Consider the following 20,286-nt stretch of genomic DNA (forward strand, 5'->3'; position numbering starts at 1 on the left):
TAGGAGAGCCCACCACACACTCCCCAGGCACTGCTTCCTCATAGGAAGACGTGTTGGTGGGATTGAGGAGGTCTTCGAAGTATTCCCTCCACCGATTCACAACATCCGCAGTCGAGGTCAGCAGAACACCATCCTCGTCATACACGGTGTTGATAGTGCACTGCTTCCCCTTCCTGAGGCGGCTGATGGTGGTCCAGAATTGCTTCGAAGCCGTCCGTAAGTCGTTTTAGATTGGCCTCACCAAACTCCTCCCATGTCCGAGTTTTTGTCTCTGCGACCGCTGAAGCCGCACACTGCTTGGCCTGTCGGTACCCGTCCGCTGCCTCAGGAGTCCTATGAGCCAAAAGAACCCGATAGGACTCTTTCTTCAGCTTGACGGCATCCCTCACCGCCGGTGTCCACCAACGGGTTCTAGGATTACCGCCACGACAAGCACCAACTACCTTGCGGCCACAGCTCCAATCAGCTGCCTCGACAATAGAGGCGCGGAACATGGTCTATTCGGACTCAATGTCCAGCACCTCCCTCGTGACATGTTCAAAGTTCTTCCGGAGGTGGGAATTGAAACTCTCTCTGACAGGAGACTCTGCCAGACGTTCCCAGCAAACCCTCACAATGCGTTTGGGCCTGCCAGGTCTGTCCGGCATCCTCCCCCACCATCGCAGCCAACTCACCACCAGGTGGTGATCGGTAGAAAGCTCCGCCCCTCTCTTCACCCGAGTGTCCAAAACATGAGGCCGCAATTCCGATGACACAACTACAAAGTCGATCATGGAACTGCGGCCTAGGGTGTCCTGGTGCCAAGTGCACATATGGACACCCTTATGTTTGAACATGGTGTTCGTTATGGACAATCTGTGACGGGCACAAAAGTCCAATAACAAAACACCGCTCGGGTTCAGATCCGGGCAGCCATTCTTCCCAATCACGCCTCTCCAGATTTCACTGTCGCTGCCAACATGAGCATTGAAGTCCCCCAGTAGAACGAGGGAATCACCCGGGGGAGCACTCTCAAGTACTTCCTCGAGTGAATCCAAAAAGGGTGGGTACTCTGAGCTGCGGATTGGCGCGTAAGCGCAAACCACAGTCAGGACCCGTTCCCCCACCCGAAGGCGGAGGGAAGCTACCCTCTCGTCCACCGGGTTGAACTCCAACGTGCAGGCTCCGAGCCGGGGGGAAACAAGAATTGCCACCCCAGCCCGTCGCCTCTCACTGCCGGTAACGCCAGAGTGGAAGAGAGTCCAGCCCTTCTTGAGAGAACTGGTTCCAGAGCCCTTGCTGTGCGTCGAAGTGAGTCCGACTATATCTAACCGGAACTTCTCCACCTCGCGCACTAGCTCAGGCTCCTTCCCCCCCCAGCGAGGTGACGTTCCACGTCCCAAGAGCTAGCTTCTGTAGCCGAGGATCGGACCGCCAAGTGCCCTGCCCTCAGCTGCCGCCCAGCTCACATCGCACCTGACCTCTATGACCCCTGCTATGGGTGGTGAGCCCATTGGAGGGGGGACCCACGTTGCCTCTTTGGGATGTGCCCGGCCGGGCCCCATGGGGACAGGCCCGGCCACCAGGCGCTCGCCATCGTGCCCCACCTCCGGGCCTGGCTCCAGAGGGGGGCCCCGGTGACCCACGTCCAGGTGAGGGAAATCTGGGTTCCTTGTTCGTTTTCTTCATAGAGGTCTTCGAGCTGCTCTTTGTCTGATCCCTCACCTAGGACCAGTTTGTATTGGGAGACCCTACCAGGTGACATAAAGCCCCTGGACAACATAGCTCCTAGGATCATAGAGACACGCTAACTCTTCTACCACGTTAAGGTGGCAGCTCAGAGAGCAAAATCCATCCAGTAAAAACCAAAGTAAGTGGATACACTGGAGAAAGAGTTTCTGTTGAAGGCGGATGTATTGCAACTTTTAAACACAAGGTTCGACAAATGAGAGCACAGCTACTGATCGTGGATATGAGTGTACAACCAATCCTGGGACTCAGTGCATGCACAAAACTCAATCTTGTCAAAAGAGTGTTTGTGGTGACATCTCAAGAAACTGCAAATGCTCAGGACTCACTCATGGAAGAGTATAAGGACTGCTTTCAAGGACTTGGATGTCTACCTGGACTACATAAAACATGTGTAGATAAAAATGTGTTTCCTGTTGTGCACCCATGCAGGAAAGTCCCATTTGCTCTGCGGGAAAAACTGAAAGATGAACTAGCGCAAATGGAAAAGTTGGGAGTCATTAAGAGAATAGATGAGCCAACTGAGTGGGTCAGCTCACTGGTTGTTGTGCAAAAGAAAACAGGTGCCCTAAGAATACGCTTGGATCCAAGAGACCTAAATAAAGTGATCAGAAGAGAGCACTTCAAGTTACCAACCAGGGAAGAGATCATGGCACAATTTGCTGGAGCAAAATGGTTCAGCAAATTAGATGCTTCATCAGGTTTCTGGCAGATGAAGCTTGACGAGGAGAGTTCAAGACTGTGCACATTTAACACCCCGGAGGGCAGGTACAGGTTTCTTCGTCTACCATACGGCATCTTGTCAGCGCCTGAAGTATATCATAAGACCATTCACATGATTTTTGAGCACATACCCGGAGTTGAGACAATGATGGATGATATCATAGTGTGGGGCTCAACCCGAAAAGAACACGACGATAGACTGTGACAAGTGCTAGACAAGACAAGGGAGGTGAACCTGAAACTTAACAAAGAAAAATGTGAGTTTGGAGTGAAGTTACTTACCTTTGTGGGAGATGTTATGAGTGAAGAGGGCGTGAAGCCAGACCCGAGAAAAACTTCAGCAATCAACATGGAAAGGCCAATCAACAAAGATGAGGTCAGACGTTTCCTAGGGATGGTCACCTATCTTGCCAAGTTTGTCCCACAACTGTCAACACAGTCAGCACCTCTCAGGAGTCTTGAATGAATATGGTCCCACGAGCAAGAACAATGTCTTCTGAAACTGAAAAAGACCCTTACACAGGAGCCCGTGTTAAAGTTTTATGACCCCAAGAAGAGCACGAGGATCTCGGCAGATGCATCGCAATACGGCCTGGGAGCAGTGCTACTGCAGCAACATGAAGAGCAGTGGCTACCTGTCGCCTATGCATCCAGAGTACTGACATGTGCCGAGACCAGGTATGATCAAATTGAGAAAGAACTGTTAGCAAGTTTGTATGCATGTGAGCGTTTCCATCAATATGTATATGGCAAGATGTTTCAAGTTGAAACTGATCATAAACCGTAGGTGTCCATCATGAACAAACCGTTGAATGACTGTCCAGTACGAATACAGCGCATGCTAATTCGACTGCAAAAATATGACGTGCACATGATATATACACAAGGAAAATATATGTACACAGCCGACACATTGTCTAGAGCAGTGGATAAGTGAGAACTTGCAGAGAGTGAAAATAGCACAGAGATACAGGCATATGTAGATATGGTTGTGACATCTTTGCCGGTGACTGCAGACAGAACAGAACAAATACGGAGAGAGACTATTGCAGATGAAACTATGAAAGAACTCAAGAGCACAGTACAGAATGGATGGCCTGACAACAAAAAGGATTGCCCCTTGAAAATACAAGACTATTGGAATTGTAGAGCTGAGCTCACAGTGGTGGATGACATTGTGCTAAAAGGGAGCAAATTTGTTATTCCGTACTCACTGCGCAAGCAGATGCTTGAAAAGATACACGAAGGCCACTTCGGTGAAGTCAAGTGTAAACGGAGGGCTAGAGAAGTAATGTACTGGCCAAGGATCAATCAGGATATTAGCCAAACAACAACGTCATGTGGAGTTTGCGGAACTTACAGGCCAAAACAAGCTAAGCCACTGATGACTCATCCAGTGCCCCACAGACCTTACTACAAAGTAGGAACTGATCTATTTGACTTTTATGGAAGGAGCAACGTGGTAGTCACAGACTACTTTTCAAACTATATCCGGAAATTGGAGTGTTGCAGTCAACATCGAGTAAAGCAGTTGTCAGTTATTTAAAGACTGTTTTCGCCAGACATGGTGTTCCATGCGAACAATTTTCCGACAATGGTCCCCAGTTTTCTAGCTGTGAGTTTGCTGCCTTTGCCAAGGAATGGGGGTTTCAACACTCCACGTCAAGTCCAACTTATCCAAAGTCCAACGGTTTGGCAGAATGCTGTGTAAAAACAGTAAAAAACTTGGTAAAAAAATCACAGGACAAAAATGACTTTCAGAAAAGTTTACTAATCTACCGAAGTGCGCCTCTACAAAATGGACTGTCACCAGCCCAAATGCTGATTTTTTAGGCGCATTCGCTCCAACCTACCAGTCAACGAGGATTTGCTGACACCCAAAGGTGCACACAAAGTCAGACATGCTAAGGAAGTACAAAAAGTGAAGCAAAAACAGCTGCATGATAGAACGGCAAAACACCTGCCTATGCTGAGGTCAGAGACATTTCTACAGGTACATGGAGACAAAAAGGACAGGTGGAAGAGGAAGTTGCTCCACGCTCGTATAGGATCCAGATGGAAAATGTATCGTCTCTGAGAAGGAACCGCACGGATCTTCAACTACAGCTGACTGAAGGCAACATTGCAGCTCAGGAAAAGGCTCAACAGGACTCAGCTGGACCTGCAGAACTTGCTGACACGGAGCCTGACCTTGCTGACCAAGAACTGACAGCAGTGTTCGTGTCACCTGCTGTTGAGAGACAGTCTAGACCTAAGAGACATGTTCAGCCACCTAAGAGGCTGATTGAGAGTTGTTAAGAACTCTTGGTTTTTGCGAGTTGTTTAAAAAAAGAAAAGAAAAAAAGTGTTGACATAACTGTTTGTTATGATACTTTGACATTTTTGCACTTTATTTCTTTATTGAAAGAAAATTCTATGAAGAGAAAAGTTGTTTGCAAATGTGGTTACAATGCTAAAAAATGAAAAAGTTAAAGATAAAAAAAAACACTTTATTGAGTTAAACATTATTTCTTTATAGGGGGAAATATGTGATGTTATGAGCGAGGGAATATAAGAACTACACTATCCAGCATGCAACAGCAGTGACGAGCATGCGCTGTAGCCCAGTGAAGTGGTGTATATCGCCATGCCGGCAGCTAGAATGTGGTTATGAGCACGCTGTGTGAGTAAACGTTGAGAACTCAGCCAACACGCCTCGTCTGCATTTATTACAATTAGACAGACAACACATAGAGCAGGTGTGTCAAACTCAAATACAGAGTGGGCCAAAATTTAAAACTGAACAAAGCCGCGGGCCAAGTTTGAACAAATTAACCTTTTAATAGGGACCCAAACAAGTTTTGCATTGAATATTGAACAAGCAAGGCTTGTATAGCTTTATAGTGACATGCAAAATCGAGTTTCAAATAATAATAATAATAATTAAAAAATATCAATGGCATATCAAATACAATTTAAATAAAAATTGAATGCCATCCATCCATCCATCTTCTTCCGCTTATCCGAGGTCGGGTCGCGGGGGCAGCAGCCTAAGCAGGGAAGCCCAGACTTCCCTCTCCCCAGCCACTTCGTCCAGCTCCTCCCGGGGGATCCCGAGGCGTTCCCAGGCCAGCCGGGAGACATAGTCTTCCCAACGTGTCCTGGGTCTTCCCCGTGGCCTCCTACCGGTCGGACGTGCCCTAAACACCTCCCGAGGGAGGCGATCGGGTGGCATCCTGACCAGATGCCCGAACCACCTCATCTGTCTCCTCTCGATGCGGAGGAGCAGCGGCTTTACTTTGAGCTCCCCCCGGATGACAGAGCTTCTCACCCTATCTCTAAGGGAGAGCCCTGCCACCCGGCGGAGGAAACTCATTTCGGCCGCTTGTACCCGTGATCTTGTCCTTTCGGTCATAACCCAAAGCTCATGACCATAGGTGAGGATGGGAACGTAGATCGACCGGTAAATTGAGAGCTTTGCCTTCCGGCTCAGCTCCTTCACCACAACGGATCGATACAGCGTCCGCATTACTGAAGATGCCGCACCGATCCGCCTGTCGATCTCACGATCCACTCTTCCCTCACTCGTGAACAAGACTCCGAGGTACTTGAACTCCTCCACTTGGGGCAGGGTCTCCTCCCCAACCCGAAGATGGCATTCCACCCTTTTCCGGGCGAGAACCATGGACTCGGACTTGGAGGTGCTGATTCTCATCCCAGTCGCTTCACACTCGGCTGCGAACCGATCCAGCGAGAGCTGAAGATCCTGGCCAGATGAAGCCATCAGGACCACATCAGCTGCAAAAAGCAGAGATCTAATCCTGCAGCCACCAAACCAGATCCCCTCAACGCCTTGACTGCGCCTAGAAATTCTGTCCATAAAAGTTATGAACAGAATCGGTGACAAAGGGCAGCCTTGGCGGAGTCCAACCCTCACTGGAAACTTAAATTTAAATAAAAATTGAATGCCTCTTTTCTATTTGCAGCCTTCTGAGGTATATATCAGCATTAACTTTTTCCACAGGCTAATAAATTGGAAAATAAATTAACAATGAATAAACCAACCATTCTGGACTTTAAACTGCTCAGTTTGCAACACACTGATCTAATCTGATGTGCCCAAGCCAGATACCTGCCATCTTTTCTTGGATGCTAGTTCATTAATTGCTTTGAGCTGAGGCATCTTTCATTATTGTACGAAGTTGTTCATCAGTCATTATACCCCGTAGTCCACTCAGTCCACAGTCTTGGGGGCGTGCCCTAAAGGCACTGTGTTTATCGTCCTCCACGAGCTGTCGTCACGTCTGCTTTTCACCCATTCCAACGATGTGCCGGCCCTATCACAAAATATGTGCGACTTCAGCACCACTTACACGTAAATGCAACGCATACTTGCCCAACAGCGATACAGGTTACACTGACGGTGCCCGTATAAACAACTTTAACACTGTTAGAAATATACGCCACACTGTGAATCCACACCAAACAATAATGACAAACACATTTTGGGAGAACATCTGCACCATAACACAACATAAACACAACAAAACAAATACCCAGAATCCCTTGCAGCCCTAACTCTTCCTGTGACTGGGCCAGCATTAGCTGGACTGGGTGAAAAGCGGACGTGACGATTTTTGGGAGGGGCACTGAAATTTGAGAGTCCCCCAGGAGGGTTGATAAGTATGAGAATTAGTGGTGAATGCGGTTTTACCGCGGTACCGCCGCTGAATATAATCGGTGGGCCAGCTCTCGTGTTAATTTGATATCGCCTCAAGGGCCAAGTGAAATTACACGGCGGGCCAGAGTTTGATACCCATGACAATAACCATCATGAGACAGGTTAGTTTTACCCTACTGACGATGTGTTGTTGCAATACTAAAGTCTCTAAACAGAAGTAGAGTCTCTAAACACGACTACATTTTATAATAACACCAGAAATAAAAATTCAAAAGTCATTAAAAGTCTGTAAACACTCGAAAATATCTCACCAAAGTACATTGAACAAAAAGCAGCAACAATTAAAAATATGACGGTAAAAAAAAGTTAAGATGTTAATGTTAATTGATAATAACAGATTTGTTTTAAATGTATGTATCCATTTTTTGAGCCTTTTAAAAGAAAATCATGTCATCCTGGAAAATTGTGCAATTACTCTATGACGTCATGGTGACCACGCCCCCACCACAGGTATCTTGGCAATTTAGGGGAAACCCTTAAGTGTACCAAATAGTGCAAAGTGGTAAAATATAAACTATATGAACAATTTGTTTAGATTTAGTGCTGGCTGTACTCAAAGGTGAGCCCAGCTAAGGTGGTGTCGTATTACTGATTTTGAGCACCTTGGTCTGTTTAAAAAAACCAAAAAAACTGCCATACTGTCGAGAGAGTTTTCTTGTTTTATTGACAATTTATTTGCTCTCTGCAGCACTCATTTTTACTTTCTCTTCTCACTGCGGGAAAAAAATCAACGGCGAGATGACAAGATGGTGCAACCAATCTTGATCATTGACACCATTACCTGATTGGGTGTTAACGTCCTGCGTTGCTTGGTTACCAGAGAGCCACTTATCCTGGTTGCGCAGACAACGTAATGCACAGACTTTTTTCAGCATTAGGAAGTAAAACCTTACATCTTTTTATTTCTATTTTTAGACCAAAATAGGTTGGCTATTGTCTTATTGTATGCCTTACATTGTGTGAGTGGAATAGTTAATCATTTGTGAACTATTTACAGTATACTGTACATTAGAAATTGCTTGCATAAAGAGTTATTAGTTATTAGTTTTTGGTTGTAGACACCATGTACATTTTTATTTCAACGGAGTAAAATAAATTGATATAATACGCCCGAGTGCAGCTCGGAAAGGCTCCCGCGACCCCGAGAGGGACAAGCGGTAGAAAATGGATGGATGGATGGAATTTAAATACAGATTTGGATTATCATTTAAAAGCAAATATTATTTTGACTTTCATAAACAGGCGCTGAAACTATCAATCAAAGTTTACTTATATAGCCCTTAATCACAAGTGTCTCAAAGGGCTGCACAAGCTACAACGACATGATCCCAATTCTAGATCCTCTTGTTTAACAATCCTTTGTATCTTCTTCTCGAATGTAAAAAATGAGTGACTGCATAATTTTATGTTTATGTCTTGTGTATTTTGTTTATCTTACCTTGTGGTTATGATCCTAGATATTTGTTAAAGTATGATGGCAAGTACTTTGGCTTCTTCCAGTCCGCTGTTCCACTTGATTTGCAGTTGGTGGTGTCCAAGTAGTTGAATTTTCCCCTGCATTTTTCAGTCGCATTTTGACTCTGCTGCTTTACAGTTTCGATTTGTCAGATGTACAGGATGCCTGTTCCTCTAAGCTCACTTTTACTTCGAAAGATTAATGACCTTCATTGAGGTGGACGGACTGTTGGAAAAAAAAAGAAAGAAAAAAACAAGACTGTTTAAACAAAATGTTCTCACATATTTTATGTCTGGTTAGTGTATGCAGGTCAATTGCCTTATTGCTGCGCAATTTGATTCCCGAGCGCGGCCACCGCTGCTGCTCACTGCTCCCCTCACCTCCCAGGGGTTGAAACAAGGGAATGGGTCAAACGCAGAGAGTAATTTCACTACACCTAGTGTGTGTGTGATTATCAGTGGTACTTGAACTTTTGACTTGATATACTTTCCTATGTTTTGAGTGTGAAATTCAATGTCTCTTACAATTCAAGGTGAAGGAGTGACCTTAAGTATATGTGATCTTTCTTGCAGTATACAGGTGAAACTTAAAAAAGTATAATATGGTGTAAAAGTTCATTCATGTCAGCAATTCAACTTCAAACTAATATGTGATATAAACTCGTTACATGCAAACATAAGTCAGACCTTTATTGCTCATAATTTTGATGTTGATGGCTTAGTCTTTGAAAATGCCACATTTTCTGAGCTTCTCAATTCAAGGTTTTCATAAGTAATCATTAAAATCATATCAAGAAGACTTAAAAGAAAATAGTATCTTGAGTTGCATGTTATGAGCCTATGTAATATATTAGTTTCACATTGTATATCTAATTGCTGGAACAAACATTTTTGCATGATATAAAAAAATATTTTAGTTTCTCCTGTGTAAAGAACGCTGACATGAAATTAAACACAGTGGTATTTCTTAGAATACAAGCTGTCTCTCGGCTTTAGGTTGTGAGCAAAAATGTGTGTTACAAGCCCAACAGCTAGTTGCCATGGGGAATGTTACATTAAACCTTGTACTCTAAGTTTCGACCAAAACACCAGGACTTACTTACTAGCATTAGCTTATAGCTACAGATTAGCATAGCTTGGGTTTTCCAACCATGGGAAAAAATACAATGAGTTTAAAGGACAGTGCTGAGAAGAAGCGGTTTATTTTAAATGAATTAAAGGAAATCATCAAAAATATGACAGAATGCATAGCCAACTTGGCTGAGCAGTGGGAAACCTCGAACCGCTAGGCTGCACTATTGAAGCAAAATGAGTCATTAATGCCAGGCAAGGACATTAAATATCTAAAAAAAACGGCATGTACCGGTACCAATGAAAATGTGGAGAAGCTGCCAATGGTGTTTGACTGAAAAGCATCTTGAAAGAGATACCATAGAAGTTCACACTCCAAGGTAAATGCTGTACATTATTACATTACAGTATAACATTACCGGTACTAGAGTTTATCCTACATTAGATTGTAATATTTGTATACATTTACGTCTAAAAGTTTGTTTTTCTTTTTAAAAGACATGTTACATGTTAAAGTATTTAAGCGCATCTTATATATTAATTATATCTTTTTATCGGGCCACCATGGAGGCAGTGCTGATGTACTGTGTAACTGTGTGGTTTGATGCCTGCTCTGCTGCAGATGAGAATTGATTGATTGAGACTTTTATTAGTAGATTGCACAGTACAGTACATATTCCGTACAATTGACCACTAAATGGTAACACCCGAATAAGTTTTTCAACTTGTTTAAGTCGATAACCAATCCATGGTAAAGGGTGACCAGGACAGTGGCGAAGATTATCGACCGCCCTATACCCTCCCTCGAGGACATTGCTCGATCTCGCTGCCTCGGCAGAGCAAAAAAAATCTTGGCAGACAGCTCTCACCCTGGTCAGCACTTGTTTAACCTGCCGCCAACAGGGGAGCGATTTCGGTCAAACAAGAGCAGGACAAACAGAGTTAAAAACAGTTTTTATCCAGGGGCCATTCGGCAGCAATGGGCAAGCTACTTAAAGGTAGTGAGCTAAGTTACTAGTTACTCTCGATTAAAGGTAGCTAAGCTACAGATTAAGCTATCCCCACAGAATTGTCGTAAGCTACACGGCAAAACTAGCTTGCCACAACAACACTACATATGCATATAATTATATATGTCAAGCACGGTGGAACAGGGGTTAGTGCATGTGCATCACAATATGAAGGTCCTGAGTAGTCCTGAGTTCAATCCCGGGCTCGGGATCTTTCTGTGTGGTTTGCATGTTCTCCCCGTGACTGCGTGGGTTCCCTCCGGGTACTACGGCTTCCTCCCACCGCCAAAAACAAGGTTGATTGGCAACACTGAGTTGGCCCAAGTGTGTGAATGTGAGTGTGAATGTTGTCTGTCTATCTGTGTTGGCCCTGCGATGAGGTGGCGACTTGTCCAGGGTGTACACCACCTTCTGCCAGAATGCAGCTGAGATAGGCTCCTGCACCCCCCGCGACCCCAAAAGGAACAAGCAGTAGATAATGGATGGATGGAACATAATGTACAACTTTGTACCAAACAAGTAGGCAGAGAATAAAGGCTCAGTTTGATTGTTTATTATGATAAACATCAACTTGAAGCATGGCCTGTGTGTCTTTTTAACATTTTTTTACTTGCAAATTTGTGGAACCTTGTACAAAATGAGAGGGAAAGCACTGACAACAAATTAAACTAAAGGCAGTAAGGCAGTTAAACAATAATATTATTAAATAAACACCAAAATATATAATGGAATGGGGACTTTTCAGCACAGGATAAATTACTGTTTCAACAGAAACCACAATGGCAAAATGACACTAACACAGCCAAAGGAAAAGTGTGTCCCACTCCCACAAAACAGACATTCACAAACAGAAATCAATAAAAGTTAACATATTTTTGTGCCAGGACGGGAATCATATGTAACTCTTGTACTGTTAACTAAGCAGCATTGGGTAATCGGTATTGACGCTTTCCCCTCTCCTCCCCGAGAGGTTTGCTCACACAGCTGTGCACTGTCAAGTTAGTGAATTAATTGACTCATATTATGTTTAACATATAGTGAATGTTTATATTCAACTTAGAGAATGCGAACCACCAGGTTTAAGTAAATAATGATTGAGCCCATAATACATTAAGGAGTCTTAGTTGGACATTCGCATGTGGACTGGAATTAGCTCTTACAAGAAGCAATAAAACCAGGCTTCGGAATGCAAAAGTTATAGCTCTATCCTGGAGGAGAGATTCCATGCTTATCTTAAACGTCCAACCTACAAGTTATGGTATACATCTGTTGTCTTTCCAGTCACTTACACACGAACATCTCCTTACATGGTCAGGTTGTGCTGTCCTGACTTAGCACACACCCAGACAGAGAAAGAAGGAATATAAAACTGATGGTTTGGCTTCTCCAAGTTAGGAGTCCTTAATTTTTGCCATGAGCTCCTCCGGGTACTGCAGACCTGTTTAATGATGCTCGCTTGTAATAAAGCAACTTTTTGTTCAGCAAATCGTCTCCGACGTCTCTTTTGATCCAGCCGCACAGCTGCTGCGTCGCCCTTCTGCCCGGGAGAGGTGACAAAACCGGAAATACACAGAACGAACAGAACGATTATAAAATCTTGAAAATAATTTCAGTTAAGTAAAAGTACAGGTAAATTGCCTATTGATGCACACTGGAAGAAAGTTATTTAAACAAAACAGTTGCCTCACGTGGTTTCTGCCACCATTGCGGGCAATGTGTTTTGATTTTGCTTCCTGATTTTAAAGCGTGATTGCCCGCCCTATCTTGCCTGATTGGTCTGCCTTAATGTTTTGCCCTAACTTTAACCAATTGTGACTCATCATGCGTAAACCAACCAATCATCATAGATTTTCTCATACGTAAACCAACCAATCATCGTAGAGTTTCTCTGTATTTTTATGTTTTTTACCCCCTTGGATCCTTAGGAGGGACAAGCAGTAATGATGGTCATCGATGGATTGGCAGTCCATTTTCTCTTTGTATCAATTGTTATCAATTGATTTTCTTGTATATTAACTGCACCTAACAGAGTGGCCACCTGTAATTTCATCATGCTGACTTCATCATGTTTGATGACAATAAAGCTTTTTACAATATTCTATTGTATTTAAATTATTTTACTTCATTTCAATGTCCGACGCTGTTTCGCAATATTGATCAAAGTTTACTTATATAGCCCTTTTAATCACAAGTGTCTCACAGGGCTGCACAAGCCACAACGACATCCTCGGATCAGATCCCACATCAGGGCAAGAAAAAACTCAACCCAATGGGAACAACGAGAAACCTTGGAAGGGACCGCAAATGCGGGGATCCGCCCCGGGTGACCGGTGCAATGGATGCCAAGTGGATACAGTTAATGTGAGAGTCCTGTCCATAGTGGGTGCAACAGGGGATCCTCTTGCATGTAGACACGTCGGGGCGCAGAGACGTCACCGACTGATGCATAAGGAGTGGTCACCCCGGGTGCCGACTTCATGTGAAAGTCCAGTCCATTGGGAGACCAGCAGGGATCATCCTAAATGGAGACAAGTCAGCAACGCAGAGAAGTCACCAACTGATCCAAAGAGGAGTGGTCCATCCTGGGTCACGACTTTGAGCAGCTAACGCCTCTCCACACATTAAATTATCACTACATGCTTGATGGACAACCTCAAGTTTAGTCGCACGCCATTTGCGTTCCAGTTTTCTACATGATAGTTTAAGAGCTCTGGTTTCTTCTGTCAACCAGGGCATACGCCTTTTAGGGGCCTTTTTTAGCTTTACTATACTATCAATGGCATTGTGCAGGGCATCGTTAAGGTTGTTAATGAGGTTGTGGATAGAGCCCACATAATTTGGGAATGGTGCCATTACCGAAGGTAGTAGGCCAGGAAGAGTCGTAGCAATAATGTTGCGGCTGCTTAAGTAGCGGTGATTAGTAGCTTGTTGACAATGAGTCAGAACTTCAAATTTTATAAGGTAATGATCGGACATTACTTTAGTGTACGGGAGTACTATAACTTTGGAGGTGGTGACACCCCGGACAAGGACTTGGTCTATTGTACTACCGTTGAAATGCATGGGTTCATTAATTATTTGTGTAAGACCACAGCTATCAATTATAGTCTGAAACGCCACACACAGAGGGTCTAACAGGGTATTTATACGGATATTAAAATCATACATTATAATTATATTGTCTGCGTGCGTCACTAATCAGCGACAAAATCTGAAAATTCACTGATAAATTCCGAATAGAGACCAAGGGGACAATAGATAACAGCCAGATAGAGAGGAACGGTGTGACAGACCTCATCACCAAAATGATTCCCGGGCGCGGCCACCGCTGCTGCCCACTGCTCCCCTCACCTCCCAGGGGGTGATCAAGGGTGATGGGTCAAATGCAGAGAATAATCTCGCCACACCTAGTGTGTGTGTGACAATCATTGGTACTTTAACTTTAACTTTAACTTTTTAGTAAGCACCTCAAATGTTTCATACTTTATTACTTAATATGAGTATTCAGCTGCAAGCTGTGTCACAGCGACACTCATATCCCAAGGTACCACTGTATAATTACTGTGCACGCTGCAAACCGAGTATATTTTGTACATTTGTTTCAAACATTTGTAAATCTGATTTTGAAAAAGTCACTTCCCCACCAGCAACAAACCTCACCCATTGCATGTCAGTGAACCAGACCACACTGCCACCCTCATTATTGTTTGTAGTCTGCAGTGGTGTAGAACTGCACTATAAGATACTATACTTACTATAATAGAGTTGAAAATCTGTCATTTCTCATTAGAGCACTGTGATATTAGCTGCTGCAGAATGTTTTGGGTTTTAGGTAAATTGTCATGAAGCCAAATGTGAGAGTCCTCAGCTTACCTTGAGGAACTTTGATGATGTCATAACTTAAGGTCACTGTCATCGATGTGTCACTGTCACCCTCTATGTCATCTTATGATTAGAGCTTATCAGTCTAAAATGACTTCATACTTGCTATCACAAGCTGATACATATTTTTGATGTAATATTTTGTACTACAACATATTCTGTGTCATAGTATGTCATAAAGCGGAAATATTCTGCCGACACTTGATTTATTTTTATCTTATTGTGATAAATTGACAGACCATGGTTCCCAAAAGGTCAAAAGAAGGTTCTGTTTTGAGTAAATTAGGCAAACATGCTGAATTATGGTATTTTGTAAATACCATATTTAAATATTGGTTGACAAATAACAATTTGTCAAAAAAGATTGAAGGATGTCATGGATGAATAGGCAACAGTTTAACCAGGACCACTTGAGGGAACATGTTGACGATTTGGAAAAACAGAGCTTGTTGCTTGAGCAAAAAAGGTTTATCAAAGACAATCGAGCTCATCTGGAGTCTGAGAATATAAAGAGAGAGACAGAGAAAAATGATTTAAGAGCTCAAACATTGGGCCGTCATTTTCAGCGTAAGAGTTTTCTGATTGAGAGAGAAAATGACCTTCAACAAAACATTCTCAGTCAGCAGAATAACCTCTTTACTTATAACATGACATTGATTGACAGTCGGACTGACAAGATGGAAACAGAGAACATTAATTCTGAGATTTCTCTGATTCAATGTCGATGTTTGGAAATGGAAACACAGAGAGACAACTCGAGGAAACAGCTTCAGTATCTTCAATCTCAACTTTCAAATGTTCCAAAAGAAAATACATGTGAGGTGACAGTTGTCAGTCAAGTGTCGGCTCATCTTGAATCTGAAAATGTAAACATGGACATGGACAACAATGACGACATAACCGCACGAATCAAAGTTTCTGTGGAAAACAACCATCTGCACGAGCAACATACGCAGCTCATAGATCAGATGTCTCAGCTTAAACAGCAGAAAAACAACATGGAGACAGTAATTACAGACTTAAGAAGACAAGTTAAAGAAACCAAACAAAATGAGGACACAGTAAATCAACAGAATGTTTTCCTTAAAGACAAATTGGCTCAGCTTAAATCACAAAGTTTCAAGATGGAGACTGACGGCGGAGACAAAAGGACAGAGATTCATTTTGTTCCAGAAAACATGAGTCAACAAGATGATCAAATTAAGTTTCTCAGTGATGAGCTAGCTCGCCTTAAATCTCAGATAGCAAAGATGGAAATGGAGAATGACGACTTGAGTGGACAAATACACAATCTTCAAGCAAACAAGGACCAACAAGATGATAAAATTAAGTATTTGAATGATCGGCTGGCAGTGCTTCAGTCTCGTAATGCCGACATGGAGACCCAATGTGCTAACTTCAAAGCACAAGTTCAATTTTATCAAGAAAAAGAGAAAACTATGATTAATCACAAAAGTGTCCTTAAACGTGAGGTGGGTCAAAATGAGTCAACTGACAATGAGGCTTTAAGTTCAGATGCTGAAATCTCTGAAGACAAAAATAGCCTACAAAATTATCAAATCACAAATGAAACCAAAGAGAGGGAGAAAGATGACTTGAGGACACAAATTCTAGCTCTTCACGAAAACAATAACCAACTTTGTGAGGAAGTTAAGTCCCTCACTGACAAGTTATCTCTACTTGAGTCTCAGAAGGAAACGACGGAAACACAACATTGTGACATGAGGGCGAAAGTGAAAGCTCTTCAAGACAACAAGAACCAACTTGATGAGGAGGTTAAGTCTCTCAGTGATCAAGCGGCTATGCTTCAGTCTCAGAAAGCAAAGATGGATGCACAGAATTGTGACCTCAGGGCACAAGTTAAGTCTCTTAAAGAAAATGAAGACATTCTGATAAAGCGGAATGAGTCCCTCAATGATGAAGTTTCTCAGCTTGAAATACGGAACGTGAGGACAGATAAACAAAACGAAAATTTGCGGGCTAAAGTAAAGACGAGTAAAGAAAATGAAAACAGCTTGAGTGAGAAGACGGAGACATTAATGGCTGATTTATCCCACTTTGAATTTCAGCGGGACAAGGATCAAAGTGAGATTTATGGTCTGAGAACAGAACTGCAGACACTTCGAAGTCAATTGCAAGACCAAGATGAACTATTAAGGAGGATAGATCATGCTGAATCTCTCATGGCGAAGGAATGGGCCGAGAATGAAAGGTTGAAAAACAAACTCGGTGAGCTTGAGGACGAGGATACCTTTGTAAAAAAACAGAATGACATTGTTAGAGTAGAGTTAGATGAACAAAAATCTTTTCAAGATCAACAGAGTGAACAGATTGCACAGCTGAAGTCAACATTAAAAGATTATAAAGTCCAACTTGAGGAAGCTCAATTTCTCCTCTACAGTAAAAATGATGAGTTAGGAAAGCAAAACAGAAGAATAGTATATCAAAATGAAGTCACAGATGAGCTTAACTCTCTTGTTAGCAGTTTTAAACAAAGAATACACGATCTTCAGGCCCAGTTGGAACTCAGTCAGATGGATGAAATATTAACGGCAAGCGACAGTTGTGGGAGCTTCATGGAGGCAGTCAATAATGAGGAGCATGTCAGCGAAGACGAATGGGAGTTGAGCAATGCAGAGGTGAGAGATACAAGCTCTCAAATGGAACATCCTCAACAAAACAATGACTGTGTCACTGACCAGAAGAGGCTCTTGAAGCACAGCTTGTCTTCATGCGACTCTCCAAGTCTGAAGATGGAAACCGAGAACGAAGAATTGAGAACACAAGTCAAATATCTTCAAGAGAAAGAGCTCAGACTAGCTGAGCAGAACAGGTTGCTCACTGAAAAGCGGACTCATCTTAAATCACTGAGTGCAAACGACAACACAAATAATAACGATTTTACACAAGAATTTGAAGATCTTCGCGTGAAGAACGACATGCTGACTGAGCAAAATCAACTGTTCAGGGAAAAGCTGGCTGAATTTGAAACTTGGAGTCTGAAGATGGAGACAGAGAATGGAGATTTGAAAGTACAAGTTGAAGATCATAAAGAAAATGAGAAACTTATAAAGCAGAGGACTGAGACGCTCATGTCTGATTTGAACCACTGTGAATCTCAAAGGGACAAGTATAAAAATGAGAATAACCGTCTGAGGCTCGAAGTACAGACACTCAGGTCTGAATTGCAGGAAGAGAATGTCCTAAGGCGGAGGGTAGATCATGCTGAATCTCAAATGCAAAATAACTTGGCAGAGAATCACAAGTTGACCGACAAACTGCGTGAGCTTGAGGAAAAAGATAAGGAGCATGATAATTTTCGAGATCAGCAAAAACAACACATTGCACAGCTGACAGCAGCATTAAAGGATAATAAACTCCAAGCTGAAGAGGCAGGATTTATCCTCTCTAATAAAGAGAATGAGTTAGCAAAGCAAAATATGGAAATCAATTATCAAAACGGAGTCATAGAAGATCTTAATGCCACCATAGAAAATTTAAAACAAAGTATTTATGAACTGTATAACCAACTAGAACTCAAACAGACTGCAAATAAGCAAGAACCTGTTGAAAAATGCCTCATAGACCCAGCCGATGCAGTGGAACAAGAGTTGGGCCTGATGAAGTCTCATAGACATGGACTTCATTATAACTTCAGTATTTTGAACTGCTGTGCGCTTATAACAGATCCAAAGTTTCTGTTAATAGGACTCATTTCTGTAATTTTATTTGGCATATTTTATACTGATATTGAATTTTCAGAAATAACTTTTATGGACAGTTGCTAGGTTTATCAGTTCAACAGTAGTACTTCAAAGAACTGTTTTGGTCATACATGGCTTCCTTAATAAACTTTAAGGGTCACTCTGTTTTTGGTTGGTGACTGACGAGCTATGTTGTTTACAAATTGTTTTCATATTGTCAGCGCATTCTTTTTATCAATCAATCAATCAATCAATCAATCAATCAATGTTTATTTATATAGCCCTAAATCACAAGTGTCTCAAAGGGCTGCAGAAGCCACAACGACATCCGCGGTACAGAGCCCACATAAAGGCAAGGAAAAACTCACAACCCCAATGGGACGTCGATGTGAATGACTATGAGAAACCTTGGAGAGGACCGCATATGTGGGTGACCCCCGCCCCCTCTAGGGGAGACCGGATGCAATGGACGTCGAGTGGGTCTGACATAATATTGTGAAAGTCCAGTCCATAGTGGATCTAACATAATAGTGAAAGTCCAGTCCATAGTGGGGCCAGCAGGAGACCATCTCGAGCGGAGACGGGTCAGCAGCGCAGAGATGTCCCCAACTGATGCACAGGCGAGCGGTCCACCCCGGGTCCCGACTCTGGACAGCCAGCACTTCATCCATGGCCACCGGACTTGTGTCCCCCACTCCACAAGGGAGAGGGGGGCAGAGGAGAAAAGAAAAGAAACAGCAAATCAACTGGTCGAAAAAGGGGGTCTATTTAAAGGCTAGAGTATACAAATGAGTTTTAAGATGGGACTTTAATGCTTCTACTGAGGTAGCATCTCTAACTGTTACCGGGAGGGCATTCCATAATACTGGAGCCCCAATAGAAAATGCTCTATAGCCCGCAGACTTTTTTGGGCTCTGGGAATCACTAATAAGCTGGAGTTCTTTGAACGCAGATTTCTTGCCGGGACATATGGTACAATACAATCGGCAAGATAGGATGGAGCTAGACCGTGTAGTATTTTATACGTAAGTAGTAAAACCTTAAAGTCACATCTTAAGTGCACAGGAAGCCAGTGCAGGTGAGCCAGTATAGGCGTAATATGATCAAACTTGTTCTTGTCAAAAGTCTAGCAGCCACATTTTGTACCAACTGTAATCTTTTAATGCTAGACATAGGGAGACCCGAAAATAATACGTTACAGTAATCGAGACAAGGCGTAACGAACGCATGAATAATGATCATACTTGCCAACCCTCCCGGATTTTCCGGGGGACTCCCAAAATTCAGCGTCTTTCCTGAAAACCTCCCGGGACAAATTTTGTCCCGAAAATATCCCGAAATTCAGGCGGACCTGAGTGACGTGTCGACAGCCTGTTTTCACGTCCGCTTTCCCACAATATAAACAGCGTGCCTACCCAATGACGTTATAACTGTAGAATGATGGAGGGCGAGTTCTTTGTTTCTTATGTGGGTTTATTGTTAGGCAGTTTCATTAACGTCCTCCCAGCGCGGTAACCACACACAACAACAGCAGTCACGTTTTGGTCTACCGTAAAGCAGTTGGTCTGCTGTAAACAGCAACGTTGTGACACTCTTAAACAGGACAATACTGCCATCTACTGTACATGCATATGTGACAAATAACATCTACGGCTTTTAGAGAGTGCAGTGCACAACTGCGCACACAACAAGGAGACGAAGCAGAATGCATCATCAGAGAGGGTGTTCAGTATGGTTAGAAAAATAGTGACAGAGAATAGAACAAGGATGGACAATTCAACCCTTAACTCAACAATGAGTAGATGAGTGTTGTGTGTGTATATGTGGAAATAAATGAACACTGAAATTCAAGTATTTCTCTTATTTTTATATGTATATATATATATATATATATAAAAAAAAAAAATAATAATAATATATATATATATATATATATATATATATATATATATATTGTGGAGTCTCACTCAAGCACCGCCTGACAGGTAGGCAC

At 42.8% G+C, this 20,286-nt stretch overlaps 1 protein-coding gene across 1 annotated transcript in view; it reads right to left on the bottom strand.

Annotated features, from left to right (window-relative positions):
• Window positions 1–8,731, bottom strand: part of LOC133578052 (uncharacterized) — a 55,600-nt gene extending 46,869 nt beyond the window's left edge. Inside the window, exon 1 of the mRNA XM_061932179.2 lies at window positions 8,610–8,731. The gene's annotated coding sequence lies outside the window, so the exon portion shown is untranslated. The remainder of the gene's footprint in view (window positions 1–8,609) is intronic.
• Between the last annotated feature and the right edge of the window lie 11,555 nt (window positions 8,732–20,286).

Source organism: Nerophis lumbriciformis, linkage group LG38, assembly GCF_033978685.3.
Source record: "Nerophis lumbriciformis linkage group LG38, RoL_Nlum_v2.1, whole genome shotgun sequence".
Taxonomy (NCBI): Eukaryota; Metazoa; Chordata; class Actinopteri; order Syngnathiformes; family Syngnathidae; genus Nerophis; species Nerophis lumbriciformis.